At 38.3% G+C, this 19,075-nt stretch overlaps 1 pseudogene; it reads left to right on the top strand.

The window, feature by feature from the left end:
- The first annotated feature begins 1,856 nt into the window (after nt 1–1,856).
- On the top strand, nt 1,857–2,942 carry LOC149244396 (protein EXORDIUM-like 2 pseudogene; annotated as a pseudogene).
- The last annotated feature ends 16,133 nt before the right edge of the window (nt 2,943–19,075 follow it).

The following is a 19,075-nucleotide window of genomic DNA, read 5'->3' as shown; positions in this document are numbered from 1 at the left end:
TGCGATCCCATTATTTCAACATAATGTATAGCATTAGTTGCAATAACTAGGACAAATGGATCCACTAAATGTTCATATCTTTTCCAATACTAGTGGACATATAATATTAGTTGTCTACAAATAACTTGTTGGACCATTTCTTTCCAAAAAATCAAGATTTATTAGAAAATCAATAAGCAAGGCTATATAAGCACCATCATACACTCCCAACATACTAATGATGGAAAAAAAATAGACTTTATAGATACTTCATCATTGGATTCCAGGGATTACACTTATGGGTATATTGAAGAAATCCTTTTAAGACCTATGCATGATGAAACTTGATGGAACCATATTTTGAAAAGATTCTTAGGAAGCTTCCTAATATATAGACAAAAAATTAACTCTTTAGTGTGAAGGGAAAGTAAAAGTTTAACTAATAAGTGATCCAATCACTGAGATGGAAGATCAATATGGAGTAGCTTCCAAATAGTAGCAATGCTAAATCTTATGGTTAGGTTTTGTATAATTCTTAATGACCCTCCTTCTTTCAAATATATTTCCTTTTTCTTAATATTTACAAAAGTAATAAAAGTCGAAGTTGCGGGGAAATATATATAGCTTCATGTAGAACCTTGAAAATAAAGCCTCCCACATCTCAAAGCAAAGGTGGAGGCACAATATTCAACACTAGTCTAAAACTAAAAGGAAAATAATCAAACTTCTTGCTAGTTTTTCATTTGCAATGGACACTTGCTAATTCTCTCTATTCATAAGTGAATATTTTGCTCTTAATTGTATGCAATTTAATGTTTCCTTTAGGATTAGTTTTCAACATCACCCTTTGCCATAAGGGGTATCATAGATTTAATTTCAAGAACATAAATACTATGCTTGCCACATAAAAGCAACAAAAGGCAAATATTTTCCTTGTTCCTTCACAACTTTCTATTTCATTTTTGAGAAGAAACAAAAAAGTAATAAAATTCTATGTTGCATAGAAGTATATATGGTTTGATGGAGAACCTTGACCACTAACCCATTGTATTCCCATTGTATTCTTGATTAGACTAACCCAATTTTAAATCAATATAATCACATTGTAAACTTAATGTTGAAAATCTTTTAGTAATGGATGAATTAATGAAATATGTGATGGATTCTTTTCTCACATGGAGAGGTTTGGGCCATGTAAGATATCATTTCCTCTAAGTACTTGTCACACATATAACAACTATCTCCCCCCTCATTATTTGTGATATCCTTAATTAATTTTAAATTTAATATTTCTAATATCATAATTGAAAAGGATAACACAAATTAAGAAATATAAACTTATGACTTGTGAAGAAAGTTTATTGGGTAAATAAGCATAAATGTAAAGAGGCATTGTTCATAGGCAAGTTAAAATAATTGTTACTTGTGATTACGCCGTAAGGCGTTCCCTCTGAGATCAACTCCCCTCTCTGCCTACTTGTCATCTTGTAAGCCACAGGATTATAGGTTAGACGATTGCAACAATTTCAGCCGTTGATTGTTGATTCAAAAGGGTTGCCCAAACGGTTTGGGCGTTTCATTTGGCATCGAATAGTTTCATCTTAATTATTTCTGTAATGCCGGCGAGCATGGCACCCCTTAGTCCATTGCTGTCACCACCTCCTTCTGCGTAACCGCGTCCTCGCTTCCACAACCCCCCCTACTTAAACCTCATCCCTTTACTCTACTCTTCAATCTCACAACCGTATTTTCTTCCCTACCAGTAACTTCTTTCTTGATTGTAGCTTCTTTCTTCATTGTTTGATTCCTTTGGATCTCTTCTGATCGATCCATAGTGATAGTGAAGGTTGCAGGGTATTTTATCAGCTTGCCTTCAAATGGCTGCTTGTGGTTCGCGGCTTCGACTGACTGTGATCCTGCAAATGGGCGTGTTTTGTATGGCGGTATTGTGGGCATCCGCCGCTGCTGCTGGTGGACAGTCCAGGAAACTTGCTGCGTTGGTGGAAGAGCCATCTGTTGTTTTGACTTACCATGATGGTCCTCTGCTCTCTGCCAGTGGGGTGATTCCTCTCCATCTGATATGGTATGGGCAGTTCACCCTTGTTCAATGCTCCATTGTGGGCGATTTTGTACAATCTCTTGGGGCAAAGACGTCAGAGGGAAAAGCAAATCAGCCCTCCGCCTCCACTTGGTGGAAGACCACACACAAGTATGAAGGCACCCCCTCTAACAAGACCGCTACATCCATATCCACATCCACATCCAGTGTTGTGATGCTTGGAAAGCAGAAGGTGGACCAACAATACTCCCTCGGCAAGTCACTCAAGAGGACTGACATTGGTGCTTTGGTTGAAGCTGCCCTCAAGTCGGGGGCTCTGCCTCCTCGGAAATCACCCGGAAATGCCAATGCTGTGTACTTGGTTCTCACCTCTGAGGATGTCACTGTGGAGGGTTTCTGCATGAGCTCCTGCAGATTCCATGCCACTCTCAATCTCAATAGTACAGGAAGCCGAATGTTGCAGGGGAAGGAGGCTGCCGAGAAGCATGATGAGCAGCTTCCAATTCCATACGCGTGGGTTGGGAATTCTGCGAGTCAGTGCCCTAGACAGTGCGCGTGGCCATTTCATCAGCCCATGTACGGACCCCAGACTCCTCCCCTGGTGGCACCAAACGGAGACGTGGGCATTGATGGCATGATCATCAACATGGCCACCGTTCTGGCAGGAAAAACCACCAATCCATTCAATACCGGCTACTTCCAAGGGGAACCCGCTGCACCTTTAGAGGCCGTCTCCGCCTGCTCCGGAATATATGGAAAGGGGGCTTACCCGGGCTTCCCTGGGGAGCTTCTGATGGATAAAATAAGTGGGGCAAGCTACAATGCCCGCGGAGTTAATGGACGGGCATTTCTGCTGCCGGCTATGTGGGATCCCACTACCAAATCTTTCCAGCCTTTGGTATAATCATTTTTGTAATTGTAATTGCACGCCTACATTTAGGCGTAGGAAGAAGGGGCATCCACCATGCCTGTAGATGCGTCCCGTCCTGTATATGCATTCTTTTATTCTTTTGAAAATATATTATAACACATTCTTTCAATCTGTTTCACTTAAAATTTTCCCACTACCTATTTTGTCAATTTGTTTGTTTCATAGAAAAAATGGGAGTTGTCTACCAAAATTTCAATCTGTTTCACATAAAATCTTCTCGGTATCTACTGTTTCATTTTCCGCATACTTTCTTTCAGCAAGGCAAAAACACAGCTATCTTTCAGTGAAATACACAGCTACCTTTTTTACGGGAAGAAAAGAACACAGCTATCTTTTAGGAATCGGAGAAGGGGCATCGGCTATGCCTGTAGATGCGTCCTGCCCTGTATATGCAGTCTTTTTTCTTTTGAAAAACAGGATAGCACATCCATTCAATCATATTTTTTTTCCCATAATTATGCCGTAAGGCGTTCTCTCTGAGATCAAGTCATATTATTAATATATATATATATATTATTCAAGTCATATATCATTTATCCTCACCCCAATGATGAAGGAATCAATTAACTAATTATGGTTATAAAGCTATTCAATCATTTATTTCAATAAAATGTTTGAGTTTTGTGATTATTTTGGTGTTATTTACTTATTTCGAGTGGTTTATTCTATCACAACTGGTATAAAAAGGTTAAAAAGAAGATTGTTTATTTATTGTTTTGATTATATTTACGCTGTAAGGCGTTCCCTCTGAGATCAACTTCCCTCTCTGCCTACCTCTCATCTTGTAAGCCACACGATTATATATTAGACGATTGCAACAATTTCAGCCGTTGATCGTTGATTCAAAAGTGTTTCCCAAACGATTTGGGCGTTTCATTTGGCATCGAGTCAAGTAGAAAGGAGAGTAGATGTGGTGAACAACATCCACGAATGTTCCCCCACACAACGTAAAAGCCGAATAATCAACCAAGAGGCAAGAAACGATACCAAGGTACGTGAACAGATTAATTATGCTACTTTGCTATTTGAAGTTAGAATATAGACACTATTTGAATAGAGTTTATAGAGTTTTAATACCTTTTTATTTATACACTCTTTAGTAGTCCTTTTCTTCTTAGCTATCTGAATTTTGTTATTTATATTTTTATTAAGTTGAAGGTTGAGTTTAGGTTGGGCTAGTTTCATGTCCGGTTCAGCTTTATGTTGGATGGAAGAATAATCTATTCAATTGTGTGATGTTGTCATTAAAAGTATCTAATGTTTGATCGAGTTTGGATGTTCCATAGGAGAGTTTCAATCCTCAACCCTTCACCAAGAAATTTAAACCTAGAGCCTGATAAAGATTAAACCCTACAAACAAACAAAAATAATTTTCACATTTAAATATGTCCTGTGCTTTAAATTTACATAAACATGGTGAAGTTTTCCTTCTATTTGTATATTTTTCAACATCACTTGATAGTCCCGTAATGCTAGGGAAAATAGAAAACCATTAATCAACATTTGTAAAAGTCAGTCTCCAATAAAAGAACAGGGTGGTTCCATGAAGATAATGAATGAGGGAACTAAACAATTGCATAGACAAGTCAGTGCAGCTTGACAAAATGACTCTCCATGCCCTTGAATGTGGTAGAAGATTGTATATTTTTCAACATCACCTGATAATCACATGATGTTATGGAAAATAGAGTACCATTAATCAACATTTATAAAAGTCAAAGCCTGCAATAAAAGAACAGGGTGATTCCACGAAAACAACGAATGAGGGAATTAAAAATTTGTCTAGACAATTGAATGCAGCTTGAAAAAAAAAATGACTTTTTTTGTCCTTGATTGTGGAAGAAGACACCATAATCAAATTCACCATGAAGTCATTGTCCTCTTCAAATACACTTAAAAATGCCTATTATCTGCCGAAACTAGTGATGTGGATGGATTAGAGTACATGCATCACTTCAGAGTAACAGTGTAGCAATCCTCATTTCATACTTCAAAAGATAACTGCTCTCTATCATCTCTTTCAGTGTCCTGCCACAAGATTAATCTTGTGAATAAACATCTCTATATAACATGAGAGGATTAATCTTCTGAACAATAAACATCTCTGTATAATACAAGATATCACATAGTAAATTATAAAGGGTTTACTTTATCTACCTTCCTTAAACTGTTTTTAATTGAATCTACTGAACCTCCCCAAAGTTTAATCTGATCTTCAGCTTGTGAAGCTTGCAATTTATGGGTAAACCCAGCAATATACTAAAGTGGTTCCAGTTAATGGGGCATTGATTTCAATGTTTAATATATTTTTATTCTTTATCAAAGTATTTTTTGCTCTATTTGCTTTTGTCAATTTATACCTTACGGCGTTTCCTTTGCAACATCTGGTGCAAATGCTAGTATTTAATAATGTAAACCATGCATAAATGTGAATGCACAAAACTAAGAATGAAGACTCCATAGATAAGTGAGAGAGGAGGATCTTATGGAATCTCTTGAGAAATTTTTGAATATTATTAGATGGTTAAATGAAATATCTTATTATGACGTGTTTATTATGGTCACCATGTACTCTTTTAAAAGAAATATATGTATGATATGTGAGAAATCAATGCAATGTGATGTTTAAAGTATATATGTGTTTTTATGGTGAAATTTTGTGTTAATGTTTTTTTATATTTATGTACATATTCATAACATTTGGTATTAGAGTTGTGGTTTCTTTGGTGATGATATTACAATGAGAATGATGTGTATATGACTGTGATGGTTCTAATGACCAAGAGCTACAATGGAGAAGAGAGAACTAGCACTTGAAATGCTTGCAATCCAAAAAGAAGGCATCAATGAAGGGGAAACTTGTTGCTTCTAGATTGGTTACCTGTAAAATTAAGGCTTTCTTTCATTATTGATCTATTTTCAATGATTACGATGTGTTGAAAAGTATATTCAGAAGCATCAAAGGGTATTTTTATGTTTTTAGGATTCATCTTTGGTCGGACATTGATCATATAAAAAATGGATTTTATGTAATCATGGAATGTGCATTCATTAAAATGTAGATTATGGTTATTATACACAATAAAATTAAGCAAGTAGTGTATCACTGGAAATATCTTTAAACTTGACCAAATCCCTCTTAACATGGACTTAAAATCTCAAATTTGAAGGAAAAAATATTGAAGGAAAAAATATTGCTGAAAATTTTCATCCAATGTGGAAAAATGAACATCGTAAGTGAAAAACATGTTTTTCTCACTATATAAACCATATTTTTACAAGATAACAATTGGAAATAGGAAACCCTAGTGATTATTCAAATTGTTATCTTTCATTTTTTCAATTAATTTAATTAGTGAGATTTTTATTTATTAAATTTTGATGGTTTGTGAAAGCTACAATAAAAAAATTTCATGCAATATTTGTAGGCTGTAACACAAATTTGGGGCACTGTGAAGGTGTATTCAGGTTAACCTCACAGATATTTCTAGTGTGTTATCTAAATTTGTTAGTTATTGTTGAATTCATAAAATTTGATGAATTCACTAATTAAGTCATCAAAATTAATTGAAGAGTTTGGAATGTTGAATCAAAGTAAAATTGAAGTCAGTAATAACATTTTTAGAAAAATCATTAAAAATAATTGACAAAAAGAGTCAAAGCCAAGTTTAGTTAAGCCAAGCCTATTAAGTCAATTCAAATCCAAGATAGTGAAAGTCAAGGTCAAGTGAGTCAATTTTCTCTTTTGATGGAACACTAAGGGTGCATGGTCAATGGTACCCAACACCCGCACCATCATTGGTTGTGCCCAATACCCTATATTTGTTGTGTTGATTCTTTGACAAAAAAACAAGGATCATTTAGACTTTTAAATGGATAAAGGTGGAAAGAGGCTATACAATTCTCATTATGAAATCGAACTACTTCAACAAGATATTGATGATTCTCTACAAGAGATAGATATATTACAAAAAGATATGTATTGTATAAAGAGTTGATCTGTAAATTCCCATGGATATTCCACTGGACAATTTGTCACAACGGTTCTAATAAAACTATATTTAAAAATCCAAAATCTACACTATTAGGGTTTATTTCTCTTTATATTTATGGATTTGTAGATTTTTGTTTATTTTGTATGCATGCAAATTAAAATTTATGTAGAAAATTGAGAAGAGTGAAATAAAAACTCACAAACATTTGACACAAGATATATCCTAGGAAGCCTTTTTCGAGAGAAACCCCAACTGGAAGGTGAGGCTGTTTTTCTCTCTTTCTCTATATAGAAATTGGTTGTGAGTACAAAGAAGTATGTCTTGTGGAACAGGGGCTACTATAATGCATAAATCCTATCTCTGTTCTCTCTCCTATCCCTCTTGACTACTATACTTGTCTATCGAATATGATACACTTGAAAATAATCGAACCCCTTTTCCTCCTAGTGGCCCAATTATAACATACCTGATAGCCTACTAGTGGTTAGTTTTGAATCCCTCAACTTCTAATGAGAGTTAAAATTTAAACTCTTTTAAAATATTCTTCATTATAATCACATGGATGACCCATTTTCCATGAATAATGGGGGTTGATGTGGCATCCTCTCAAAATTATGGTAGTGAAAATAGGAAGGTAAACTTCTGAGGGGCATAAATTTTGCATACAAACTTTGATTGAGGTAATTCTTGCGATGTTGGGAAGGTCACTATGTGCAAAATATGAAAGAAATGTGTTATGCTAAAGCAAAAAAATTTACCCCCCAAAAAAAGTTGTTTGATGCCTCAAAATGCTCTTGAAAGGTTTCAAACCCTATTCTCCCAAACTTGATCCTGCTAGTAAAAATGGTCCTATGAGTTTATTCCTCCACATTTTCCACTATGAAAGCATCAATATGGATGAAAAAAATACAATGATCCAATATGGATGAAGGTTGAAATGAAATACAAGGATATGAATGGAAATACACAAAAATAGTGTATAAAGCACAATAAAATGGAGAGAACCAAATTCTATAAATAAATTAAATGGAAAAAGGCTATAGAATGCAAATAAATAAAAACTATCTAGAATGGTGGTAGTTTATCTATTAAGATAAGTGTTGGCTATCCTCATTTATAAAATATTTTCCATTATAAGATATTGCAATGTACTTTTTAACACAAAGTACTAAAACCTAAGAGGCAAAAAATCAAAAGATCTAAAACCCTAACCCTCAGAGACGAAATGGTGGAAGGAACGTGGGCATTGAGGAGTCTAGTTAACACATCAATTTCCGAGGGCTATAAATTCCACATATAAAATCCAGTTATGGTGCATAATACCCCTTTTGAAATATGTCAATGAGAAGAACAATTTCAATCAAGGATTGAGAAGGTTATGGTAGCCCCTGTTAGGGTCCTATAAATATAGTGATCAAGGTATGATTATCCAGCTATTTATCCTGAGGGATGTTGTAACTTATTTTTTACTTTTAGTTGTTTTTATCCTCCTAAAAAGAAAAAATAGAAAAAGGAGAGAAAAGAAAAAGAAAAATAGAAAAAGAAAAGAATAAAAAAGCAAAAAGAAAAATAGAAAAATTATGAAAATAGAAAAATAAAGAAAAATAGAGGAAAAATAAAAAGGGAATAAAAGAACATATGTGAAAAATGAATAAAAATAAAAATTCCCAAAGGGCATGCTAGTTAAAATGCCACCTTAAGTTTTTTATTATGGTAAATTTTGATTAGTTAGCAAAATATTTAGATTAAAGTTGCAAATAAACAATGATGTGATGTATTGTTGCCTTTCAATAAAGTTCTTGTGTGTTGAATGGCCGAGATCATCCTTGCCAGGATCAACAGTGGAGGACGATGTGGAAACTGTCGAAAACCATGTGGCGGTTCCACGATGACTACGGGGCCCTCCCCTCCTTTACCACTTATCGTTTTCACCACCCACGTTCAAAAAAAAAAAAAAAAACCACCACCTGCTCCCACCTTCACCCACTTCATTCACGGCACGCGACCCATCGTCCACGTCACATTACTGTTAATCATTGAATCTTCCCGCCAACAGTCATATGGACGTTGGCCATTAATGACTCCTGCCAACATTTAATTCTTTTAATGTGACGCTCCAAAAATGGTAATGTTTCTATTAATCCCCCCGCTCTCATTTTAAAAACCCTGCATCACCCTGCATTAGTCCCTTTTGCCATTCGTTTGATCTATGCAGGTTTGACCCAAATATTTTCAAGTGCACCAATGCCCTCTGCAACACCATTCTCGTTTGTAATCGATCAATTGCAGTCTGGTAACTCTATTTCCTTAGCCTCCATTACAGTCAAAGATGTCATCTCATAAAGGAAAGGCGAAAATGGTTGTTGAAAATCGTGTATTACCTCCTATTCATAACCTAGATGAATTTCCTTTGGTAGACAGACAGTATAAAATAGCAGAAAGCCGGTGTGAGTTCGACTTGTATGAACTTCATAACAGGGAAAATAAAAAAAAATTAGATAGCAGTGATGAATTAAGTATCTGGGAGTCATTCTTACTTCAATTTATTTTTCCCCAAACTCATGTCTTCCAAGAATTTGTTACATGGTGTCATCTTAGGTATCTCCCTAGCAAGAAGACTGTAATTTCCCAAATAATGAAATCTTATTCGTAATTACACAAGAATCTATCTTCCAATCTCTTCAAAGTAATCCTCAAGCTCCCTTACATCCATTTTCCACTAATTCACTCATGGAAATATACCATAATCTTTTTTTTTTTGTGAATAAGATATAATATATTACTGAAAGAAGTGAGTAATTACATTGGTTGGTTTGTGCGGGGGAGAGAGCCCGACACAAGGACCAACATAATAGTCTGTTCTGGCTTCAATATTTCTCCTTTTACATTGAAACTTTGGCAAAATTGGGTTCTGTAGCCTATGGTAGATACAATGAAGAATTTCCAGGAACCAAAAAGGAACCCTTTTTACAACATACTCAAAAAAGAGAGTATAGATAATAGTCGTTGCTATACTGACTAGGCTTGGGGTGTTTATTTCCGAGACTGAGAAGTCTGCAATAGACAGGCCTCTGCGAGGGAAAAGAGACAAAAAAGAGATTGTCGTATTCATTCTTGGTTGGTGGTGATTGGGTCTTCATCCAGGCTGATGGGAGTCTCCTGAGTACTCCCCTCCTGCGGCGCAGTAGTGTTCAGATGACTGGAGGAGGCTCCAACAATCTCTTTCTTGATACTTGGTGAGCCTTCAACTGCTGAATGGAGTTTCGCCATCGATTTCTTCCTGATGACGGTGTACTGCGGAGAGTCCCGAGTAATGAAATGACAATGGTGGACGGCTTCAACATAGATAACAAAATTCTTCGTAAGGCTGTCAATCTTGGTTTCAAGTGCCTTAGTGTGCTCCTCCCGCTCCTGCATTGCAAGACCCATGATTGTTTTCATCTGCCACCATGTTTCTATGGTGCATGCATAAAGGTTCTCGTGAAATTTGATGAGGGCAGGATAAGGGATCCAGGCAAAGTTCGCATCTATTTCATCAGACATAACCTCTCTGCGAAGAAAATTAGTTTGGGCTTCCAGATTGGCAATGCGCTCTTGAGCTTTCGGGTTTATGGCTGCCACGCAGTTCAAGGTTGCATGCCTCACGGAGGTCTTAGCATGAGTAGTGGGGGGGGGGGAACCTAGAGAATGCCATCGGGTGGCTGAGTGACTATGCCTGCCCCCCTGACTGGAGGTAGGAATGGAACTACACTTTAGGGCCATGAGTGAAACAGAGGGGCTGGGGAGCGAGAGGAACTAGAGAGTGGAGGAAGAGCGGGGGGGTGTGAGAGTAGCAGGAATGATGGGAGGGAGAAGGGTGAGGGGGAAATAAATAGAAGCCTGGGGATCAAGGGAGGCATGGAGTAGAGAGGTGGGGTGGGAAGGGGAAGCGTGTGAAGTACAGAGATGAGGAAGAGGAGGAGGAGCCTTGTAGAGGGGATGTGATGGGATGGCGACGACCACACAAGGGAGGAGGGAGGTGGCAGGAAAGGACAACAAATCTGGCGTGTGCGCTGCAGTGTCATCCTTCTTCTAGTACTTAGAATCATCCTTGAGTTGATGGAGGGTGCATGAATAGTTATTGTTCGGTAATATGATTGTCTTTGTCATTGATGGTTGCGCAGTGCTGACGGAGGTCACTATCCTCCAGGTCATTCCATGATCTGGAGTTCAGCTGAAGGGTCCCCATTGTACCCTCATTTGCTAATCTGTCTGTGAGCTTATTATCGTTCCTTCTGATGGCCTGAAAGTGTAGGCCTGCCATGCTATCTATTTTGTGTTGGATTCTCTGTATAATTTTGTTTAGGCACCAGTTGTCCGAGACTTTAGCCACCTCGATACCCTGCTGAAGTTTTTTGCCTATCTGAGTGGCCAAAGTGGAGTCCCCTTCCATGATCAATGGGCTGAGCTTTAGTTTGTGCGTGATGGTAATGCCATTTTCCAGAGCATGAAGTTTTGCGGTGTTGTTTGCCGCTGAACCTATGTTACCCTCATAAATCCATATTATTTCACCTTTTGAGTTCCTAAAGATGCCTCCAAAACTGGGCAGGCTCGAGTTACCTTTAGCTATGCCATCGTAATTAAGCTTAATGTTGTCCAACTCTGGCGGCCTCCATATGTATTTCTGTTTATCATTCCTGGGGGTGGGGAGGAGACTTTGAGAACTCTGATCTGCAGGAGGTCACACATAGACAAAATTCTCATTTCTGAATTGGTGGGAGGGGCATTGGAAGTCTGAATGGGGGAAGAAGCCACTGTTTTCCCGAATTTCTCTTTTGATCTTAGATAATATAATTTCCTCCTGAGTGGAGATGCCTCAGAAAGTTCTGGCATTGCGTTCCTTCCATAGGGCCAACATACCAGACCAGGTATTAAGTTCCATTCCCAATTAACCAAAGGGTGAGAGGAGAAGGAAGGTCTCCAGTTTGCAATAGTGTTCTGTATGGAGGAGGGATCCCGATCCGAACTGTTGAAGACCAAGAATACCTAGTCCCAAAGTTTGGACGCGTATGGACTTTCATTGAGGAGATGATTGGGGGTTTCTTCCTCTCGCTAACAAAGATGGCATTTGGAGGGACCAATGAAGCCCTTTCTCCTTAGATTTTCCCAATTTAAGATCTTCCTGTGCAAAACACGCCATAGGAGAATAACAATCTTAGGCCAAAGTTTCCTGTCCTAGAGAGAATTCCATTTTAGGTTAGGTTGAAGTTGATCAAGCTTGGCTATGTATTTGTAGGCTTCACTTAAATTGAAGTGACCAATTGATGTTTTTCCCCATCAGATTTTATCCTCTGAGGAGTCATGGAGGATCTATCATTTTTGAAGTTCTGATGTGAAATTAGGCCAAGCCTGATGATTAATGTGGGGAGCCCAGTCCTCTTGATCCAACCAGATTCTCCATCTGTCCCCAACCACCCTTGGTTTCCAATAATGGTTAACTCTAGTCCTACCTTTATTTTTCATGTCGGTCTTGATTTGTTGGTATTGATCTTGATCAAGTTCAAACCTTTGTTTCCAAGGATCCTCCCAGAAGAGAGCCTTGTCTCTATTTCCAATCTCCTAGAAACTATGTTTTTGAATGATTGCCCTATTCTCCCACGCTTGATTCCAGATAACTGATCCTTTGATGCTGCCATTAAGCCTGATAATTTGTTCCTGCGAGAGGGAAGGGGTATACTTAGCTTTCTAAAGGATTCCCCAAGGGGAGTTAGGGTTTGCAATCCATCTCCATAGAGTTTTGGCTCCCAAGGCCTTCCCGAGGAGGTCTATGTCTCTGAGACCAAGGTTGTCGTCTTTTTTGGGCTTGCAATTTTTTTCCCATGCAACAAGAGCCCATTTCTTCTTTTCCTCTGCTCCTCTCCATAATAAATTCCTTTGCAAGTTTCTGATTTTGTTGGAGATCACTTTTGGAGCAGCCAGAGCCGAGTACAAATAGAGTGGGATTGTCTGTAAAACAGATTTTACCAAGACGAGATGATTGGCCAGATTGAGAGATCTGAAGGTCCAATTGGAAATTCTTTTTTCAAGCTTGTTGATCAGGCCTTCCCAAGTAGCTCGGGAAAGTGGCCTGTCTGTCAAGGGGACCCCAAGGTAGTTGGAGGGGAGGGTGCTAATGGGGAAGTCAAGGAGCCTGGAAATTTTCTTGCGGATAGGTAGAGGGGTATTAAAGAAGAAAAAATTGGATTTCTCTGGGTCAATGGTGGTGCCAGAGGCCGCAAAAAAATCGGACAGAATGGTCTTGAAAGCGGAAGCTTCTCTGATAGTCAGGAGCCCCATGAGCAGGGTGTCATCCATGAATTGCTAGTGCATGGAGGGTGGAGCAGAGGCATGAGGCTGGAGACCTGAGAGCTTGTTAGCATGCAAAGCAGCAGTAATTGAGCAGCTTAGCCCTTCAGCCATGATGACAAAGAGAAAGGGAGAAATATGATCCCCTTGCTTGATACCCCTGGAAGGGTGGCGAAGGGGAACCATTCATGAGGATGGAGAAAAATGCACCTGACACCATTGCCATGATCCATTTGATATTATCTTTGAGGAAGCCAAACACAACTAGAACTTGTCTCATGTAATCCCAACTAATCTTGTCAAAGGATTTGGACATGTCTAATTGAATCATCATACGAGGTTTCTTTTGGATTTTGAGAGAGTGGATGAGCTCGTGAGAAAGGATGATACTATCCACAATTTTCCTGCCTTCCACGTAACCGGATTGGTGATGAGAGATAAGGAGAGGCAAGATGGATTTCAACCGATTGGCAAGGACTTTGGAGATAATTTTGTAAATGACATTGTAAAGGGATATAGGCCGAAATTTGTCTAGGGAGTTAGCTGATTTTCCATTAGGAATCAAGGTAAAGAATGTGGAGTTGAGGGTTATTAGGATAGACTTATGAATGCGGGATTCTTCCACAAGGGCATGGACTTCCGATTTAAACACAATTTGGAATTTTACATCTAGGGATAAACACAATTTCTCTAGGTGGGTAGGTACACCTAGAACAACAGATTTAAAGTGCTTAACCTTTTTATATAGAAGATAAATAAGACAAGGGACCTACTTGTTAACTTTGACTTTCCCTTTGTCTCCTTTGTTTGGCTCCTTCGCTCATTCTCAAACTTAATCCGCTCGACAAGTACTTGCAATCATAAACAGAGGACAAAAACCAATCAAAGCAAGAGATCTATCTACTATAAGAAAATGGAATCGAAAGAATTTACACATATAATCATCACACATAAAGACAAGAATATGGGAAAAGGTGTAAACAACTTTATTAAGTAGAAGGAAGAATTACAACCATGAAGTCCGATCCATTGTCACTCTTCCAGCTTGGGTTCCAACCAACATCACATCAAAAGCACAACACTTTGGTAGCATAACAATACTTGCTTACAATCTCAAACCTCACACCAATAATATCTCCTTACAAATTCTCAAAGTCCAGCCCCTAATCACTTAGATGAGTGCTCAATTTATAGGAAAATGATGGTGGTTTGGTCATAAATGAGGGTATTGAATGGCCTTCCAAACTTAGAGTTAGTTTCCATGGAGGAAGGGATGAGAGGATAGGAGGTTACTTAACTCATTCCCTATCCAATTTCGAGCTCATAGGAGATGATAAGTGTGGGAATCTTTTAGATGGATCTAGAAGATAAGAATATTCCTAGAACCCTATGATGATTTCTCTCAATCTCGCCCAATGCAGGTCAAAGTGGGTCTAAGTGCTCTGGAAAGCACCTTGACATGGGCCTACCTGCATTAAAGCGCACTTACCCCCAACCAAGGCTACGCTGGTCCCTCAAGGAGGCATTTCTGGAGGGCTTCAGGCCAAGAAACTCTCAGGCAAGGAGGCATTCAAAGTGATGACTTGTCTAGGGCATGTAGCAACTGAATTAGGGTTTGATGAGCCCTAATAGTATTGATTTGAATGATGGGAGTGATGTGCCCAAAAAGATGCCCCCTAAAGCATGAAGTCGAAAATGTTAATGTCGAGTGATATGATTTACGATGTGATGAGGAGCTTCTGAAGTGGATGATGACCTGCATCGATTACAATACATAATATCATGATATTTTGGTTTTTTCTCATGAATTGCTAAGGGAAGGCATACCCATGCTCAACATATAAACTTTCATTACAAGTACACAGATAGTCGTCTACAGAAATAGACCCATGATAGGATGACCATCAATGTAAATCCATTGTACGGATGATTTGGTACATTTCCTGAAATCACAGCCCGGATGGATGAAACTAGATTTGGGGTCTTCTATCTCGTTCAATCGTTCACTCAAGTATGAGCCTAACCATGTGAATATGTGATTCGAAGTTGAACATGGGAAGACACCGTCTGATTACCAGCCAATGATGTAAGCCATTAATAGACGTCGGAGAAATAACCGATAATGATAATGATCCTCAAGGTACTGAAATACATTCTGCATGGTGTGAATGGATGTTTTGATGTCGAACACCATACAAAGTCTTTTGGTCAAAGGCCAGTGATGTCAACCTATCACCAGAAGCAAGAAACCTGCCATTGATGTATGCAAGCCTCAAGGTACTGGAAGGGTGTTTCTAAGTCAACTTCTTGGATAATGTGTTGATGTCAAAAAGAAGCAACTCATCGCAGGAGGGCCTTGATGTATCCCACATCAATGACACGAAATGAGTGTAATGATTTTTGGAGACGGAATGTGACTGACGACACAAGGTTTAGGAATGGCGGTCATGAAAATGAAGGTTTACGAGTATTGCAAAGGATGAATTTAAACTGAGTGACTTCTCTTGAACATGTCGGCGACATTGAATGGATTGGTAGCATTGACCCAAAACCAAAGTAATGGATGGTATGATAGACCAAGGTATGATGACCATCAAGCAGATTACCCAACCCAAATAGTCACAGTGATGAAGTGAAAGTGTCATGTTCAAGAGCGACCTGCTGCCATAAAGTGGTTTACCCATTTTCCCTTTTCCCTAGTCATTGCTGAATAGTACCTATTTATTTTTATCAAGCTTGATGAGGATAACATATGCTTGTTGTATAATTCCACCCTTCGGGTGAATCCATTGCTATGTGATGCTTTAACAAGTTTGGCAAAGGTGAAACTCAGTCTTGTCATGATGGACAAGTTTGTGTTTTAACAAGTTTAAAGACAATGATAACTCAGTCCTTTTCATGTTTAGAGATTTTGAAAAGGGACAAAAAGAAAACTCCACAAGTTCTTTTTCGTAAATTTGTCTCTCAAGTCTGAAAAAGCGTAAAACAATACAAGAGAGAACCTATTGACTATGTTTGATCAACACATTCCTTTTTTGTAAATAATCTATCTCAGTTTGGAAAAGGATTAAACTTATACTAAGTAGATGTCGTTTCCAATCCGTTAACGAGCTGAAAAGGACAAGCGCTCGACAATCTTTTCATATTTCGAGACTCTGAAAAGAGCTTAAAGAGGACTCCAAGGAGGTTCCTTTTTGATGTTTAACAGAGCTCGAAAAAGAGATAAAAGTATGCTTTGTGGTCAAAGTACAATTCACGATCGTGCACATCAAATTCTGTAAGTCAACTGTAAATCTGTTCAAAGCAACACTAAACGGATTAAACATACCTGTTTCATTGGTAAAAATAGGTAAATACTAAATTTTACTCATTTAATGATCATGAAATAAACATAAAAACAAGAATTTACCATGTTATTTTCACCATTTGATATTTACCATTCAGTTTGTGCTTTGACCCTGTTTTTACCTCGATCTTCAGTAGCTGATTACGAGAGATTCTATGGATCATTTCTCATGCCGTCTAGACCAGGTAGGAGATATACCCCTCCTCTTTCTTTTCATGTCATTCTTTTACAATTTCATGCAAGTTTTTAGGGTTTTTAGGGCCCCTGGGTTAGAATATTTCACCCTGGGATCAGTACAGGCTTCCATGTCGAAAACTGCACTGGGGAGCACCCATATAGAAGGCTATCTGCATTGCAGTGCATTGTCTCCTTGCTTAGGTTGCGCTAGGCGAGTTTCAAAAACTTGTTTCACCTGTTTGGCCCAAAATTTCTCTAGTTTTTTGCATGAAATGGATCCTAACTAAGCTTATGGTTTGATTTCAGGCTTTCATCGGATCAGAATGTCTATTACTTGGTGAGAAAGAGAGCATGAAGAACAAGACATGGTTGCCCTAAATGATCTGGGTACAGTTGAGGCCCTCAGAAACTGTGGGTTGCTCAAATACTTTAGGTTGTTCGGAATGAGGCAACAATCAGAACTATTGCAGTTCCTAGTTCATGCATGGGATCCAATGGATCAGGCTTTTCACATAAGGGACAAAGTGGTCCCTATTATGATTGATGATGTTTACTTTCTTACAGGGTTGTCGAGACGTGGTGCCCCCATATCTCTTTCAGGTTCTTCCTGTGGAGGGGAATCAGTGAGGGACTATGTTCGACAATTTTTTTGGCTAGGTACACAACCTAGCAAGGACAGAAAGATAATAATCAAAGATATTCATGATTTTCCCTTGAGAACAATCCTTTTCATCATTGCAAAGTTGGCAGGAAGTGTGACACTTCATCTGACGAATAGATCATACATGTAATATGCACTTGAGTGTCTTGAGCCAACTTTATTCAACTGGTGTGAGGCAGTACTTTCTTCGTTGAAAGAGCAGCTAACAAAGGTAAAAAGTGGTAAGACAAAAAAATTTAGCTATGGATCGCTCTTAATTTCTTTTACCTTAGAGAGAATTCCATTGATGCAACCTCAGCATGTAACACTGGGTGTAACTGGTCCTAGAGATCCACGACTGTAGAGGTGGGTCAATTGATGGCTAGACATGATGATCAGTCATCGATTACATTTTCTGTTGCATTCTTCAGTTGGATCAATCGACAACACATTTTCATCGAGGAGCATCCATACGTAGGGATGGATTTTCATGGAGATCCAGAGTTGAGTTTACCAGTGGGTGCTTAATGGGGTGCTATAGGTAAATTGTTTTTTGACCAAATGTTTTTTGATTTTTAAGTTTCTACATGTTTTTGTGTTTTGATGTTTCCAAGACTAAACTAAAATAGTTATCATGCATGCAAATTTTGGTAATGTTCGACCTATGAGACACCAACAGGAGGCAGGTGGACCAACGTGGAGAGATGTTGGGAGAGCAGTTCTCCAAGATCTGGATTTGGCCGAGACACTGGTAGAGTTACAGGATCATGTAGAGGGATTAACCCTTGGTATTCCAGATGTCTAGATTGAGGAGTTACCTATGAGGCTGCAGCGCCATACTATTAGTATTCCTGGTCATTGGATGTGGCTCTTGTGCATGATAGCTCAGGTTGTGACCTATTATCATGAGCATCACTAGCTCTACTTAGGATGATTTTTGCATGGATTTTGAGCTTTTAGGTTAGATGAACAAACATGTATTGGACACAAATTTTGTAAAAACTTTTAAAAACATCTATCTATTTTACTTTCAGAGTCTTTATATGGTTATGTACGATCCTATTCAACTAATGAGGTGAATTTAAAATTTGCTTTTACATGTGTCACAAATGTCTGTTTAACACATAGTTTGCTAATGAATCAATTAATATGTTAAAGTTTATGGAAATATGTTGATATTGAATGTACTCAAAACGCCTTTCCAAAATATGCACTCTAAGGAACATACGAAGAATTGTTGGGTTTTGGATGGTATAAACGTTTGTTAGTTGTAGTACGATGAGTTGTGAGTCCAGCCTAATGATGATTCGACGAATGCCAAGTGAAATGGAATCAGAGAGAAGTTCTATCAACGTGCTATACTCAGCGATATTGTTCGTTGAACGATCGATACAAATCCCTTAAAAACTCACTAACTTGCCACTTGGAGAAAAAATGGCCCATGCTGCAGAAGATAGGTTCTGCGTACTACGACTAGCACCATCGACGTAACCAACAAATGGTTCCAAATATTCCGACATCTGTAACAAATGCAAAGCAGATTACTTAACCACATGAAAAATCTAAAAGACACATTGACACACACACATGCAATTAAAGCATATATACAGTGATTTTACTACAC

The sequence above is a fragment of the Pinus tabuliformis genome, chromosome 8, assembly GCF_031772625.1.
Source record: "Pinus tabuliformis cultivar Carrire ecotype Pingquan chromosome 8, CPIR1, whole genome shotgun sequence".
In the NCBI taxonomy this organism is placed as follows: domain Eukaryota; kingdom Viridiplantae; phylum Streptophyta; class Pinopsida; order Pinales; family Pinaceae; genus Pinus; species Pinus tabuliformis.
The sequence above is the reverse complement of the archived record's forward strand: the minus strand, read 5'-3'. Positions and strand labels throughout refer to the sequence as shown.